Source organism: Oreochromis aureus, linkage group 7 (assembly GCF_013358895.1).
Source record: "Oreochromis aureus strain Israel breed Guangdong linkage group 7, ZZ_aureus, whole genome shotgun sequence".
Classification (NCBI taxonomy): Eukaryota; Metazoa; Chordata; class Actinopteri; order Cichliformes; family Cichlidae; genus Oreochromis; species Oreochromis aureus.
In genome coordinates, this window is record NC_052948.1 from 2,517,711 (window position 1) to 2,535,799 (window position 18,089).

At 40.9% G+C, this 18,089-nt stretch overlaps 1 protein-coding gene across 5 annotated transcripts in view; it reads left to right on the forward strand.

Annotated features, from left to right (window-relative positions):
• Window positions 1–18,089, forward strand: part of si:dkey-246g23.2 (solute carrier family 66 member 2) — a 60,271-nt gene that overhangs the window by 6,080 nt on the left and 36,102 nt on the right. The window lies entirely within an intron of this gene.

Genomic DNA, 18,089 nt, shown 5'->3' on the forward strand with positions numbered 1-18,089 from the left:
TTATTTGTTTCTATTTGCTGGGACTGCATATAAGCACCAGAGTCAACCATTAACACCTAATGCACCAGCACAAGTATAAATGGTGGCAACAACATCGACCACTAAACGTAGGTTACGTCATAGACGCTACCACAGACGTCTAAATCAGCCATTAGTCATCTTGTGTGGAAATAAGCCTGCTTACACGGTGGCATTGTGGGAATCTGCCTGGCTTTTAGTGACAAAATATGTCTTCATAACATGAATTATAGAGTACAGTAAGGTAAAGGTTTGATTTAAGGTGCACAGGCAGCAGAGGTCTGCAGAATGTCGGCCCATCCCACACTGTGAATTACAGGATATCTCTTCTTAGAGTGTGTGTGCACGAAGTATAAGAAATGTGATGGAAACACAAGCATGTGAATGTGTTTCTTAGGAGGCTGTGGATGACACATTGGTACAGAGTGAGAGCGGATGATGTGAGCTAAGATTAAGCGCACCAATATCAGTGTCTCCTCTGAATTGTGTGTGTGTGTGAAATGCCAAGACGGGGAACCCAACCAAGATTATTTACAGGGTCTATTTTTATAGGCTGCTGTCTTTTATAGGTAATTGTGTTTTTTACAGACGCTCAAGTTGATTGCCTTTGCAAATACTCTGACAGAAATTCAATCTAAGTGCAGTTTTTCTTTTTTTGTTTTATTAGACAACGGAGTAAAACTGAATAATGGAATCTTGTAATACTCTGATCATGCAGAGCACAATGTGTTATTAAAGACATAAATCATGATAACTGATTTTAGGTTGATGGATATGAAACAGCTCCAGCGCCCCCCGCGACCCTGAAAAGGAGAAGCGGAAGCGAATGGATGGATGGATGGATGGATATGAAACAGGGAGAATATTTCTTTGTAAAGACGAGCAGAAAGCATGTCTGTTTGTTAGGCTGTCAGTGGCAAATCCCTCTAAGTGAGTTTTGATTGAGGAACTACAGACTGAGTGTGTGTGTGTGTGTGTGTGTGTGTGTGTGTGTGTGTGTGTGTGTTTAGACAGGAGAGTAATGATCGTCTTTATGTTAGACATCTGTGCTTCTCTTGCCTTTACAAAGAACTGATCTATTACTCATCAGCAGCCCCCCCCTCTGTTCATATTATTTCAGCCAAACAGTTTTTGTGGTGAATAAAATAGTTTATTGTAAGTGGAGGAGGATCGTCTGATTTTTGTGAAGGTGAATTTCCATATAGGCTGTTTGTGTCTGCCCGCGAGCCACTGAAGTGTAATCTGTGTTAATCAGAGAAACCAGAGCGATTGATTTAAAGTGATCTTCATTTTTTAATCACACTATCAGCTAAAACACATCATGAACACTCTTTCACATTAAGCCACCCTCTCTCCCTTAAGGGCAGGTCTGAGGTCCGGTTGCGATGGGGGATGGTGGGGTCAGGACAAGAATAGACCAGAACAGCTCTTCTCCCCAGCTGCCTGCTCTTCCTTCCACGTTTCTTGTGCAAAGTCTTTCCAACAGATCAGGGTCATCTCTATGTAAAATAGTTACTTCTAACCATGATGCATGTTGGCGTGGTTTCCAAATATGTAGCTATTTTTATGGCTCCTTCATTTCCTATCATTTCTTAGCTCCTCGCCCAGAAGTCCTGACTGCTCTTTATTTTTTTCTTCTTTGGTTTCTTTTTTCACACCTTCCTCCACTGTTCTGCTACTCTCCCCTCTCCTCCTCCTGTCGGTCCTTCTGTTGCAGTTTCAAGGGCTCCCACTTCTTTTCCTTAACTTCTACTTCTATGAACAGATATCTGAGACTGGCAGAGTCCATGCTGAGGTCATCTCTGCTCCACTTGCTTTAATGCCAACTTCTGTCATCTGCCTACTAACCTCATTTTCCACTGCCTCAAAGCACACTCAAGCAAAACATAACCTGACTGACTGAGGCGAAACAGAGAACTGCGTGTCTCCTGTGAGTGTCATTCTCCCACAGTTTAAAAAAAAAAGTGTTGAAATTTCAAGATTAAAATTTTGCAGCGCTAAAAGTTTTTTTTCTTTTCTGTTGGCTATGCCAACACATTGTTGTAGTGTTCCTAAGTACATTAACTTATAGAGAAATGTTTCTTTTTTTTTACATTACTCTTATTACAATATTACATAGTCCAGTGTATTACTTACCTTTTTACGCTTTATAGAAATTAATTTATAAACTGCTCATTGCATTATTTTTTGCATTACTCCTCAGCATCACATAGGAAGCACTGCCACTTAATTGCCTATATAATATGAAACTTTCCATCTACATATATATAGATATCCTGACATCGAAGACTTATCAATGATCTCCTTTCAGTATTTAGTTCTTATCACAAAGCTGAAAACAGCTGGTGAAAGAGCACTGGACAGCTGCTTTGTGTGTTAGCACGCTACCATTGAAGCTGGATGGAGAGATTTGATATCATGTCATAGCACCAGGAGATGATTTTGGTTTTTCTTCTGGATTTCACATCCTTGTGTCCAAAAAAATAGCATAATGTGCATCTCTCCACCCCTGAAAACCTGCAGACCACTGTGCCATTTAGGCTATGGTTCACTAATGATGTTTTACTCGGAGCTGACTCTGGTCTTCTCAGCATCCCTGTCCTTCCCGAGTTCAGCCACGATCTCTCACTCAGTCCTTCTAAACAGACTTTCCTCTCTTGGCATCTCCGACACACCCTTAGCCTGGTTCCGATCGTATCTCCCTGACCACTTCCAGTTTTTCAGCTCAAATCATTCCTCTCTCGTCTATCCCGGTCACTTCTGGTGTACCCCAAGGTTCAGTCTTAGGCCCTCTTCTCTTCATAACATACATCCTCCTTCTTGGTACCATTTTCCATAAACTCGATCTTCACTTTCACTGTTTTGCTGATGACACCCAGTTAAATCTCTCCTGCAGGCCTGATTCCTCCCTCCCAACTTCTTCTCTTATAGAATGTTTATCAGAATTAAAATCCTGGTTTGGCTCTAATTTTCTTAAGCTCAATGAGGATAAAACTGAAATCCTTCTTATCAGCACTAAATCCAACCAACTGAAGGCAAATCATTTCACTCTCACTGTTGTTAACTCCACAGTTTTCCCTTCACCTCAGGTTAAGAGCCTTGGTGTCATCCTAGACAGCTCACTGTCCTATAAATCTCACATCAGCGATCCCACCTGTTCTGCCTATTTCCATCTATGCAACATTAACCGATTACGTCCTTCTCTTTCCACGCAGTCTGGATCCATTCTTCTTCATAGTCTCATTACCTCCCGCACTGACAGTTAACAAATTTCCCACGTGTGGGACTAATAAAGCTTATCTTATCTTATCTTATTTCTCTCCTGCATGGTTTCCCCCAAAAATCCCTCCATAAGCTTCAACTGGTTCAAAACTCCACTCTCTGCATTATTACCAGAACCCCCTCCTACCAGCACATCACCTGTCATGTGATTACTGAATTAAGGAAAGTACCACTGTTTATGAGAATCACATTTAGGCGTCTCCAAATAGGTTTGAAACGGGTGACTGGGAGTTCCTTTTTGTGTTTTCGTCACTAAGATGTGGTTAATGGTAAAAATTTGTAAATGTTTTTTCCTCAAAGGGTAGGTGTAAAGCCATTGTTGCCCGGTAACAGTGCTGCCTCCTTTTGTATTGTATACGTGAAAACAGGTAATTGTATAAAGTTGTTGCCAGAATGGCACGACAAAGAGAAATGTCAGTCAGATGAGTAAGCAATGAGCTCGCTTCTTTCTTCTTTCAAGGACGAGCTTGTTGTGCAATTTTTATGCCCACACTTTGATATTTTCACTCCTGCTTTCTTATAAACAACCAAAGAGTGCCAGTAACTACATCATGGCATGTGAAAAAGGAAGTGCTGTTTTTGGCTTTATGCACAAACTGTAGCACAGTCTGGAAGTTTCTTCAAACTATCTCGCCAGGAGTGCTCAGACTTTAGATGTGAAGCCAAGCTAAGAGATAACAAACACAACTACACAGCCTGGATCTTCTCGTCAGGTCACCTTCATTATTATTTATTATATTTGTACTAGATGTGTAAGGTGTGTGTGTGTGTTTGCATCCTGTACAGTAGCTCTTTCTGTCTCCTTAATCCATTGATGATGCAGTGATATCAGGATGAAAAGTCAGCAGAAAACAGAATCTGTTTTTAGTCTGCATCAGCATTGTTAGTGTGCCCATTTTGATGCCCTCTGCATAATCGTTCATAGAGGTGAAACGTCATATATTTGTGGTCAAAATGTGTTCTTCAGTCTTTGTCATAGTCTCCGCCTGTGCTCACTCAGAGTTATGACTTTGCAAAGTCTTCAGTACCTGCCCCAGGGTGCCACATTAGCAGTCCTGGCCTTATAATTCAGGGGTTTGAAGCCAGATAGAGAAGTAAGGGGTCTGAATATATTCAAAGACACATGTGACCTCAGGCTAAGTGTCTGATTGGTGCAGTGAATGTAGACAGTAACTCTGAGTATGTGAAAGCAGAGAATTCTGGGGCTGGAAAAAAACTTCATTTAAAACAAGTCAAGAATATCTAATCAAGTGTAATTACTGAGCTACTCTGAGGTCACTGAAAGTGGAACACCATAAAAGCTGAACAACATCCTCCTCTGTTGGCTGAAATGGGTAAAGCACACCTGCGTCATGTTAACACAACGTCGTACTCACAGCTCAAGTTTGTGTGAAGAAAGTGTGTTTGAAAGTTAGCAACAGTTACTGTTTAACATTGTGTTTGTGGAAGCCATTGAGACCTTACCTCACTATAAACAGAAGAGTCGGGGCTCTTGATAACTAGTGTTGACCCTGTGCTCATCCCTAAAAGCGTTATCACTCAAGACAGTGGAAGCGTGATAGGAATTGTTCAAGTGCTCACGAATCACCGTCTACAATGTGATAAAATCAACTGCTACTCTGTGCTTTATTTGCCCTGCTGTTCTCTGTTGCCTCATAAATTCAGATCATAGCTGCCAGATACAGCCACGGTTCTTTGAAACAATACTGCTAACTTGATTTTAGAATGTAACAATTTCAATCAATTAATAGATAAAAATTAGACATGACACCCACAAGTGAAGGAAGCTGAATATTTGACTTATTTTTGAATTTCTACATCACAGTTATGGTTGTATTGTACTTGATGAAATTGCTCATGTTAACATACTAATATTAATTCAAGTACAACTTTAACATATACTCATAGTTTCATACAGTCTTACAGCTCAGCTTTTGCTGACATAGTCACAAAGGTGTTAATGAATCCACAGTTAATGAGACTGATGCACTGTTATCTCTCTAATAAATGAAGTGTGTGTGTCTTTGTTGTTTTCTGTATATTTCTGACCCCTCGACGAAGCGCACTGTTGAATTTAAATTGTTTGGAGCGGTCCTTGTATTTTAGCCAAAAGCTGTTATCCTGTCACAGCAGTTGGACACAGGTCAGACTTACTGTACTAGTACGTCTGTGTAGCGTCAGCTTGTTGTACACTGTCTGTATCCAAAGCTCTTCTAATCTTCGTCTTATGTCTCTGCTACATATCCAGCTCACACTGTGCAGCTCTTTTTCTGAACTATATGCAGATTTGTCACTTGATGTGAAGTCGCTGTGGATGCTATCTTTAGTTATTATCAGCTGTCCAACAACTGAATCACTGTGGTGGTTATCTCAAAGAAAGAGGTTCTGTTTGATATCGGGAGTAAGCTTGAATAGTTTTTTAAAGTGACATCAGACCTTTGATTTGATTTGATTTTTTTTAACTAGCCACACATATAGCCAAGGTAAAAGTACCAATGTTTTATGTATCAGGACATAATGATAAATCATGTAGTCCTTAGTTAAGGCTAAATGCAGAAGTAGCATGGGAAAGTTAAGCTTATAGAACCACCTTTAGCAGCGATAAGTTGTTTATTTTAAATCTACATTTTAGAGTAAAATGTCAATCATATATATTTAATCTCTGTAGTATTCTCGATAGAGCTAATTCTTCTATTTTGTAACTTTGTAAAATATTGTATTATTTCATTGAGTTCAGTCTGTTGGAGCAACTGTAACCACATAATTTCCTTAGAGATTAATAAAGTATTCTGTATGACTTCAACAGTCTCTCACATTGTTGTGGAGGTGTTTTGGCCCACTTTCCTTTACAAACTTGCTTTAGTTTCAAACTTGCTTTAGTTTATTGAAGTTTGCAGGTATTCATTTATAAATCGCCAGTGTTAACGTTTGGCACAGCATTTTAATACGTTTGAAGTCTGGACTTTGACCGGGTCATTGCAACTCCTTGATTATTTTCTCTTTCAGCCAATCTGTTGTAGATTTGATGCTGTGCTTGGTTTCACCAACCTGTCGCTTGACGGCTAAAGCTCGGCCCATTTTGGTGTGCAGAGGAGTTCAGCATCAGCTCTGCAAAGTGCCCAGGTCCTGTGTGGCTGCCAAACAAACCCAAATCATCACCCCTCCACCACTGCTGTGTTTGACAGTTGGTGTGAGGTGTTTGTGCTAATATGCTGTGTTTAGTTTTCATCCAACATGGCTCCGTACATCATGGCCATATATCTTCACTTTGCCACTTTATCAGTGTTTGTCCAAAGGACATTGTGTTTTTTTCCGGTGGAATTTTACAAGCGTTCACCCCGCTGCCTCGTTCTTTTTAGAACAAAAAGACTTCTCCTGACAACCCTTTCCAACAAGCCGTACACATTTAGGTTTTTTCTAATTGTGCTTTCATGAACTTTTACTTTTTACATGCTAACTGAGACCTGTAGAGTCTGCAGCTCTTTTTCTTTTCCAGTTTCTCTGAGCATTGCATGTTCTGTCCTAGGGGTGAAATTGCTGCGATGTTCACTCCCAAGAAGATTGGGAACTGTTTTCCACCTGTGAATAATCTTTCTGACTGTAGAATGATGGACTGGAAATTGGTTGGAAATTGACTTGCAATCCTTCCCAGACTGTTCCGCAGCAACAATAGCTCATGTGAGATCACTGCTGATGTCTTTCCTCCTCGGCATTGTGTTAACACAGCCGGAACGCTCCGGACCACCAAACTGCAAAAACATCTGGTTTTAAAAAAGGTGCTCACACTTGCTCAGGATCAGTTCATCATTAGCAAGCACGTTCTGTTAACAGCAGTTGGCTGTTACTTAACATCTTAATTGTTATAGAAACAGACACTGATTCTATATTTTGCCATAATTAATAATAATAAAAATGGTAATAATAACACAGCCTAGTATGTCTTGTGTTGTTGCAGTTACCTCACTGTAAAACCTGCTACAGACCAATTTTCAGTTTGATTTTCTAATGTACTGATATGTGAAATCCTGGATTTGAAAGAATGCATACTTTATTTATTTACCATGACTGTAGACACGTGTATGGTGGGCTCAATGTTAGCCTGTGCATGAGATTCATCTAGATAAATTAGAGATTCTGGATACCTGTTCAAGAGCAGTGTAACTGAATTATTGCAGGTGAAAGTTGGCAGCCCTATTCCTCCTGCAGTGACTTCTGTCCACTGTTCTCTGGTGTAAACCCTCAACTTGTTGTCATTATCATATTGAGAAAGTATCCTTTTTTTTTTCAGATAAAAACTGTGTTGTCTCAAGACTAAATACTACTGTGTACTGTCTTTATTTTCCTATGTTTATTTTTATTTATCTATTAGGGCACACAAGCTGAACAAAAAGACACTGTCCAACGATGGACTCTGTGTTTCGTTCAGTATTAAAGGTGCTTCACATAATGTGCAGAACAAATAACCTGCAATTTCAGGCTCTGCCCAACATACCACAACAGTAACACATCCACAGAGCAGTGAAAACTCCGCTGCTCACGCACATCTGCATCACTGCAGTGGGACAAATCAGGTGTAACAAGCATTGACCGAGATTATGTGCAACCTAAATTGAATTTACATATCCTGCAACAGAAAAAAAGTGTTTTGCTCACTTTCAAAGTGATGTATTTTTAATTAAAGCCCCGATAACAGCAGAGTTTTATTAGCAAGTCAAATGAAGTCAGCTAGGTGAGAGGTGTTTTATTAGCAGCCAGGCATACTGGATTACTCCAACAGGATAGATAAAAAATGCAAATAAAATGAGGGGGGTGTTTGCAGTGATAATTTTTGTTCCCGGAAGCTCAAAGGAAAGTAGCAATGAGAAAACATTTTTGAGACGAGAGATAAGTGTTATAATTAGCTTCTGGATTTGATAAGGCTGTTTTTCACAAACACTGTTTTACCTGTTTTATTTTTTATTCATTTATTTTTATATATTGCATTTGCAATAGGACCAGTAGGTTTTTGGTTGGTAATAAAACCAGAACAGTGACGACTCTTCCTTTGGTCTCATGGAGCAGGCGACAGTTCATCCCTCAGGGGCAGTTTGTTCCCAATCATACAGATTGCATTTTTCAAAGTTTATGGGCTTATTAGATTTGTACCATGTAACACATGAACCTAGCAGGACCAGTACTGGTGCAACAGGCTTTTTCATGGGTCACATGTGCACATAAGAAAGTCTTTGATAATGTGGCTCTTTCAGATCAGTGGTCCGATATGGATCATGGTGGCACTGTCAGGAATAATCATGCATTCATGTGGCTTTGGATGATTCCATTTATAACAGGGTACAGATCGGGCACCAGACAGAATGGAGGCACTAATAGAACAGAAGAGTTAAATAAAATAGGTATCAAACCTCAATAAAGAGGGAAGGTCAGATCTCGAATACAAAATATCCATTAAGAAGACAAAACTTTTTCTGATTATTTCGACACCCATGTAAAACTTTTCAGGTGTAAAAGGCAAAAACTGTTTTTGTAGCTCTTTTATACTCCAGTTGTACGCACGCATTAGCCTGGTATTGGGTCGAATTATCAACTCGTCTGACGCGGCATCCACTCGGAATTTCTTCAGAAGAGAGAATTTGGTTCTTCTAAACCAACATGTCTGCCCAAATTCAACTTTCTTTTCAGTCCATAGCTGTGGCTCAGTGTAAAGTTTACAGCAGCTTGCCAGCTGGTTTGATTCTGCCCATGCAGCAGCTCCATCAGTCTTCTTTAAGAGATGTTTTCTGAAACTTGCATCAAGTTTAAATCAGAATGCACTTTTTAATTGAACTACCTGATGCCCTGCAGGGCTTCGCTAACAGAAGAGAACCCCCTCTGAGGGTCTGTCCTGATACCTTGTGGTTATTTATGGATGTGGGTTAGTAATTCACAGAGTTGTCTCTGACCCTGTTGACCTGGTTGTGTCAGTCAGGACAGGGTGTCGCCTCATTAGACCAACACTACCGAGAAGACCTGACAAACAGATAGCATCCATCACGGTCCGTCTCCACTACATAACCTGACAGGTGTGTGTGACTAAAGAGAGGTTGGGACGTCTACCCATCTGTTAGTGTCGTGTGTGTGTGTGAGAGAGAGAAGGAGAATCTCAGGGGATGTTGTACATCTGTGAGGGTGTGTGGGTACCAGATTGTGTGTCTGTGTGTGTTATGTCAGTGAAGACCTCCATCTATCAGTCCAGGTAGATGCTAACTGAAGATGAAGGTAATACCATCTAAGTAAGGTAAATGAGACGGTGGTCTATGAATGAATCCTCTTTGAATTACAAAGAATGAAATATAAAATTACCACTCGTGTCAATGTTGTTTGATCTGATTTATAATTGGTACGCGTTTTTCTCAAGAAAGAAATGAAACTAGTTTTCGTTATGATCTTTTTCCTTCTCAGTTTGGCCTCATAGTCTTAGCTCCTGATACGCTCTATGCTGTGGATCCTGATCAGCCAATAACTGATAATTAGTTGGTTTCCTTGTTGGTGTCTGTCCGTTTCCCCCTCTCATCTGTCTGTCTGAGATTTCTGGAAAGAAAGATTTGTTTTAGTGGTTCGTCTGAGTCAAACTGATTATACAGATATAAACACACCAGACTCACAAATACAGTTAGCTGGAAAAGTGGTTTTCTCTACTCGATTTTTTTTCTTTTTTGCAAATTTGACTATGAAACAAAGATATCCCAGATAAAAAGTTTCAAAATTATGATTTATGTATTAGTGTATGCATTTCTGAATTAATTAAGGGAAAAAGCAACCCAAATCTACCTGGCTCTGTGTGAAAAAGAAATTTCCCCCTAAACCTGATAACTGGTTTTGCCACCCTTGGCAGCAAGAACAGCAGTAGTGTTTGTGATAACTGGCAGTGAGTCTTTTGCATCACTGTGGAAACATTTTGGCCCACTCTTCTTTGTAGACTTGTTTTAATTCAGCTACATTGGAGGTTTTTCAAGCATGAAAGTCTGACTCTGACGAGGCCATTCAAACATTTTCATTGGTTGGTTTGGGTTTTTTTAGCCATTTAGAGATGGATTTTTGGGTGTTTCCAAACATTCATGCTGCAGTACCTGAGGGTATGAACTGCTCGCCGCTCATTCTCCTGGTATAGAATAAATTCATGGTTTCATCAATTACGGGAACTCGTTCAGGTCCTGAAGCAGAAAGCAAACCATCACACTACTATCATCAGTGTCAGCGCTACCATTCTGAGATAATGTTAACTGAAATGAGTGAAGTATCCTTTTCAGTCATCAGTGTGCTTTTTGCCTTGGAACTCTCCCGTGGATGCCATTTTTGCCCATTTTTGCCCACCTTTCTGGAAGACTGATCTTAACTGAGGCGAGGTGATGCCTGCAGTTCTTTTGTTCTTCGTTCTATTTTGCCCTCCTGGATCTGTCATTGATGTGCTCTTGGAGTAATTTTCCCTTCCTGTTAGGTTCACCGCTGTCCCTCCAGAGCTTTTCTCTCCGTTGTGGATAATGGCTCCCACTGTGGTTTGATGGAGTCCCAAAGCCTTAGATGTGGCTTTGTAACCCACTCCAGACTGATAGATGATGCTGATAGTTGTTTTTCATTTATTCTTGACTTTCTCTAGTTAGTGGCATGATGTGTTGCTTTTTTGAGATCTTTTAGCCTCCTTCACTTTGTCAGACACGTTCTGTTTATGTCATTTCTTGATTCATCATGGCTAACAGTAATCAGATCCAGCCAATTGGAACTCAGTTTTATAATAACAGTTAATTCATGATTTCAAAAGGGAGGAAATGACTTTTGCACACTGGACTAAGCAGCAGTGAAATCATCATTTAAAAACTGCATTTTTTGTGTTTTCTTGAATGATATTGATTTGATGGTCTGAAACATGTAATCATGGCAAATACGCCCAAAAAATTAGGAATTGAGGAAAATGCGTCTTCATAGCGCTGTACATTAAAAATGCTGATCATGGACAGCTTGGTACCTCTAAGAACTTACTAAAGAATTCCTTTTATGCTGCTGCTACAAACAACTCACAGTTCTTCGTGGGTCTGTATTAGTGTTTTAGTCATTTGCTTCCCAAAGACAACGATGCTGCGTAATAAACACTGATTGCTGTGAGGTTTAAGCTCATTATTTCCTCATGGAGTTTTGCTGAAATGCGGTTGGCCTCAGCCGTTCCTCCTTCACGCTCTCACCGCTCAGTTTTTGCACTCTGATCAGGCGTGATCAGAGGGAATATGATAGAGTCAAATTTTAAAAGCCCTCAGGCTCTCTCATTAGGAGAGAACTTTCTGCCTCTCACTGAGACCTAACCTGCTTTCACACATTCTCCGTGGCCCTGAACCTTTTTTGACATTCTGCTGTGGATGCGAGGACGCAAATGTCTGACTGGACACGGAATCGTTTTGAACAAAGTGTGTGTTCAGTGGTCTCCATGTGAGGAGGTTTTTGTCCTGAGATTATTCACTATTCTTTATCAGTATCCACATTTTTGTGGATATTTGGCTAAATATATCATTTCTAGCCTGTTTTGGAAGTTTGTGGCATGATTTAATGCGTAATCCGATTGTCCTTGTGTCAACCACACGAGTCACTGAACAGTTTCAGCTCCACCTCAAACTTGCTACAGAGTCAAATCTGTCAAAGTTTTCAGTGTTAACTCTACAACAATTTAGAGATGATCCTCTTTGCACAGGAGCAGGAACTTCCAGTGGTGTGTGTAGTAGATGATGTAGCAGGGAGCCTGCTTTCCTGCTGTCCTAATTGGAGAGGTGATGCTGTGCCCTGGGCACTCTGCCATCCACGAGATGCTAGACTCGTCTCCAGCATGTCACACAGTGCTTCCTGAGAACATCGGTGCCTGCAGGACTGCCCTGAAACCCAGACACACACACACACACACACACACACACACACACACACACCACTAATATCATAAGACCATGATAGAAATGGCTAGACAAAGTGCAGTGCCACTGAGGAAACAGGATATCACAGAGACAAAAACAGGCAACCAGGTGATGTGAGTGTCATTTGTTTGTTTATGCTCGTTCTTGTTTGGATGAGTAATTTTGTAATCTCTTGCTGCTTCCACAGTTTTCTGAAGCGGAGCAATCCACAAACAGCTCCGGTTGATCAGATCTGATGGAAGCACAGACAGTGTTAGTACACACTGATGCTTAATAAGGCAATGATGGGCAATGTTTAATTATTACTTAAATGTTACACGAGTCATTTAACACATGGCACACTGCAGTGCGGCCATGATTTAAATTTTTCGAGTTCACGCTGTGAACTTGACGCCGTGCTGTTATTGAGTTTTCAGTTCAGCTTTTAGATGATTGATTTTCTTCTTTGATTTTGGAGAAAATGAAGTTTTTAATTCGGAAACCAAAATGCTGTTTGAATGTTTGGATATTTAACTCGACATTCAATCATCAGCTAATCTGAGATTCCTCAGAAAAATTAAAAAGTTCTCTCTACAGTAAGTCATCTGTCTGTTTTCCCCGACATCCTTTTTGCATTATTTGCATGAACTCTTTTATTTATTTTTACTTCCTGCTCGTCTCTCCAACCCTATAAATCTTTCTTCATTCATCTAAACTGTTGAAACAAGTGGACACTGATGCAATCTCGCAGCAACTGCCCCGCCGCTGATGCTCAGGCTTCTGTCCGTGCTGTGACAACGAGCACCGATGCACGTCGCCTGTAATTTAGATCAGTGTTTGACAGCGTGTCGAGTGGATGACTTTTGAAAAGATTTTTTTGCGGAAAGTTTCAATCTTTTCGCCGCCGGCTGAGGTCCATCAGGGTTCGTATGAAGCACTATGTTTGCACATTCAGCTAATTAGCATAATCCTTTGTCAGTCAGTAGTCACCTGTGTGTTTCTCTGCTGTGTAGAAATGTTAAAAAAGCCAGCTGAAGCAGATAACCTCCCTCTGATTGACAACATCGGGGCTGCAAACACAAGAACATAACACAATTTCATGCTTACAGGGAGTGCAGAATTATTAGGCAAATGAGTATTTTGTCCACATCATCCTCTTCATGCATGTTGTCTTACTCCAAGCTGTATAGGCTCGAAAGCCTACTACCAATTAAGCATATTAGGTGATGTGCATCTCTGTAATGAGAAGGGGTGTGGTCTAATGACATCAACACCCTATATCAGGTGTGCATAATTATTAGGCAACTGCTTTCCTTTGGCAAAATGGGTCAAAAGAAGGACTTGACAGGCTCAGAAAACACAAAAATAGTGAGATATCTTGCAGAGGGACACAGCAGTCACACAAATTGCAAAGCACACACAGCGTGATCATCGAACAATCAAGCGTTTCATTCAAAATAGTCAACAGGGTGCAAGAAGCGTGTGGAAAACCAAGGATAAAATAACTGCCCATGAACTGAGAAAAGTCAGGTGATGCAGCTGCCAAGATGTTTGTTTTGCTCGTTCTTGTTTGGCCATATTTCAGAGCTGCAACATCACTGGAGTGCCAAAAGCACAGTTGTGCAATACTCAGAGACATGGCCAAAGGTAAGAAAGGCTGATCACCACCACTGAACAGCACACACAAGCTGAAACGTCAAGACTGGGCCAAGAAATATCTCAAGACTGATTTTTCTAAGGTTTTATGGACTGATGAAATGAGAGTGAGTCTTGATGGGCCAGATGGATGGGCCCGTGGCTGGATTGGTAAAGGGCAGAGAGCTCCAGTCCCACTCAGACGCCAGCAAGGTGGAGGTGGAGTACTGGTTTGGGCTGGTATCATCAAAGATGATTTTGGGGCCTTTTCGGGTTGAGGATGGAGTCAAGCTCAACTCCCAGTCCTACTGCCAGTTTCTGGAAGACACCTTCTTCAAGCAGTGGTACAGGAAGAAGTCTGCATCCTTCAAGAAAAACATGATTTTCATCTACAGGACAATGCTCCTGTCTGTCCAAGTACTCCACAGCGTGGCTGGCAGAAAGGGTTAAAAGAAGAAAACTTTGACATGGCCTTTTGTTCACCTGATCTGAACCCCATTGAGAACCTGTGGTCCATCATCAAATGTGAGATTTACAAGGAGGAAAACAGTACACCTCTCTGAACAGTGTCTGGGAGGCTGTGGTTGCTGCTGCACGCAATGTTGATGGTGAACAGATCAACACACTGACAGAATCCATGGATGGCAGGCTTTTGAGTGTCCTTGCAAAGAAAGGTGGCTATATTGGTCGCTGATTTGTTTTTGTTTTTTTTGAATGTCAGAAATGTATATTTGTGAATGTGGAGATGTTATATTGGTTTCACTGGTAAAATAAATAATTGAAATGGGTATATATTTGCTTTTTGTTAAGTTGCCTAATAATTATGCACAGTAATAGTCACCTGCACACACAGATATCCCTAAAATAGAAAAACTAAAAACAAACTAAAACTAGAAAACATTCAGCTTTGATATTAATGAGTTTTTGGGTTCATTGAGAACATGGTTGTTGTTCAATAATAAAATTAGAAAATACAACTTGCCTAATAATTCTGCACTCCCCGTATAAGTGTGCATTTTTTATGCACTTGGCGTATCTGCTGTTGTTTGCTGCAGATAGCAGAACATCTGTTCTGTGGACACCTGGTATCAAGAGCCGCAGATAAACACTCATTAAATTGCAATGGGCGCTATCTTTGAACAATGTTTCTCAGCGAAATAATGACTTAATGTTGCTGCTGTGCTTGTAATTGTGCTCTCTGACTGAGTAATGTGATAATTATACCTCGTGGTTGTGTGTGTGTGTGTGTGGTGTGTGTGTGTGTGTGTGTGTGTGTGTGTGACACTGTGGATACAGATGGCCTGTGTATCTCGCCAAAGTTCCCAACTCGTGTACCAATTCTAGTCGACGCACGCCGTTGTTATTGGAAACATTTGTTTTTTAAAATTTCTTTGCTTTTGAACATGAATGCACATCTGGCAGAAGATCAAACTGTCAGGTACGGATTCTTCTTATTCCTCTACATCTTTGAACAAGCTGTGAGAATGATAAAACTTTTATTGTATACTCCATCTGATGACATGCACGCATCAAGTACTTCTGACAAAAGTGCAGCTGTACAAATATAATGCTGTATTTGTCAGCCTACTGCAAAACATGCCTGATTATATTTTCATGCATCAGGTCTGTGTTCCTGTTGCAGGGGGGTTGCGGCGGTGACGTAGACAGAGCTCTCGTCGCTGTTGCTCACGTTATGTGATCCACGCAGTCACGGCATGCACGACCTCACTCCTAGCTCTGTGACCGAGCGGGGAATGTGCAGGGCTGTCCAAAAATTTACAGCGTTAACCACGCTGTATCAGCTTCCTGGGTTTGCAGGCATGTGAATCCCAACATGTTTGTTCTTGCGTCATTGGTACAGATTTGCATGGATCAGCTAAAAGTTGTCCTCCAGCCTTAATGCTTTTGTGTAGCTGTTGAGTCTGATATTTTCCAGTATTTTTAAAGAAAGTTATCTAATGTGAACATATCAGAGTTTTTAGACATGTGGGAGGGTTTAACGTGGTTTATGAACGCTCCTAATGCTGTTGCTTAATATTACATGACATTACATAATGTTGTAATGGCAATACATTCTATTTTTGTGAATGCTGTGAAGTCATTGCCTTGTAATGCTGGTAGTAAATCAATGCAATCAATCTGTGTATATCATATGTTCACTTAAGGCTTTATTCCCCTCCAGGAATCTCCATATATAAAAAAACCACAGCATTAAAGTATTAAGAGGTCTTCTTTCAACATAACCCTTAGACTAATACACAGACATGGCCCACGTAGCACATCTCTGCCATGAAGGTCATGTTGTTTGGTCAAGAGAGCTTTTGTCACACCCAATGGTCTGCAGCAAAGAACAGTAGTGCTGCTTATCTTTGATTAACACCTGCTTATCTGAACAGAAAGAAAGCCTCCCATTGATAATGTATCTGCCCTAGTAAACCTTTAATAAACAGTGTGTACCTTTTTCCTTATCTGGACCTCCTGATTCTTCCATCTGGTCAACAGCTGATTATTATCAGACCAGATCACCTTCACACACACGCTTAGCTTTGACTGCATTAGTGTCTGTGTGTGAGTGAATCTGCGTTCAGCAGAAAGTTGGGAGAAAAAAGGGGAAGTGGGTTATGTTCTACAAATGTGCTGCACTGTGTGTGTTTGTGTGTCTGCGAGAGACCATCAAGATAGGACGAGAGCACAACCGAGCCAAAGTGTAGTTAATTTGATCTCATGCTTCTCTGTGTCTGTCATGCTCTCGCAGCGTGGATTAGAGTGGGTAGAGTGCTCCACTGACACCACACCTCCTCACTTCCTTTCACTCCACTCCTTCATCCTCAGCACCAAGGTCACAGCATTTCAGTGCTTCGGCCTCAGCGCCGGTTGTCATCCGTCAGACACTCTCCATCCTGGAGAATTCAACTATCCAGTCTTTCACAGCCCTTTTGAAGCTGCTTTAGAGCTGTGGAGCTAATGGAAGGAGCCTGAGTGATCCAGGACATTTTCATGTTGTTGTCTGCCTACATCCACTTCAAAATGTCTAATAGCTTTGCCTTAATCTGAAGAGTTTTTAAGCAGAGATATTTGGTGTAATGTGTAATAAAAGAAATGGGTAAGGAGGGCGGACGCTTACTAAATGCCACATAATTTGCTAAAATGCAGCTCCTGAATATTTTAACTGATAGATCAGCCGTCCCCAACCTGTTTTGCTCCACAGACGGTTTAATGTCAGACAATATTTTCATGGACCGGCCTTTAAGGTGTGGCGGGTAAATACAACAAAATAGAATGATATGACCGAGACAAAAACTGTGGGATTTTGTAAATATAATAATAAACATGAATTCACTGTGTAACTTTATTTGCAGCATCCTCCTGAAATGCGCCAACAACACTGAGAGTAACATCCTCCTCTCTGCCCCATAATGCTCTCTGGTCGCTATGGTAACGCGTAAATATTTCTTTCAAAATAAGACACACGACTACAACACAGGAAAAGACCCAGGGAAACCGAGTTAATGATAAAAACCCTGAAAACCATAAATTTTCCCACCCGAGCCTCAACTCTCGCGGCCCGGCACCAAACGACTCACGGACCGGTACCAGGCCGTCGCCCGGGGGTTGGGGACTGCTGTGATAGAAGATATATTAATAGTAATAATTGTGTAGTACTGTTTGAGACAGGTATCATAACTTTAAAATCTTCACCATATAAGCCCATCGGCGTGCCTGGTCCAAATGAATTCCTGTCAAACATCAGCATCAAACCGGACATTACACGGCCTACTCTGTCCAGCACTGGGAGCAGGTGTACGTGAACATCAGACAATCATAAACTCACACATATGTTTTCGCTTCTCATGCAGTGTGCTGAGTGCAGCGAGAACAACAGATTATTATTCAGTTATTATTCTTATACTTATCCTGGTGCATGAATGGGCATTAGTGCAGTCAACTTTGCTGGACTTTGCAGCTCAGTCTCAGCTCTGTGCTCTGATGTATCAAACAAGTACTCACAGCTCAGGCTCGTGGTTCTCTGACAGCATGAGCTGCCAGCGCTGGCTGAAAGTGCTAGTCTGCAGAAAAATAGAAGTGAGGCCGCGGATGTTTTGCTTCATCTGAATCACCTGATGTTGCTCCTGCTGAAAACAGACTCCAATCCATCTGTTATTATCTTTAAAGTTTCTGAGAAGAAAATAATGAATAAAAAATAACTGCTTTGGAGAAACTGAGGACTTTTCATCTTTTATGTCAGTG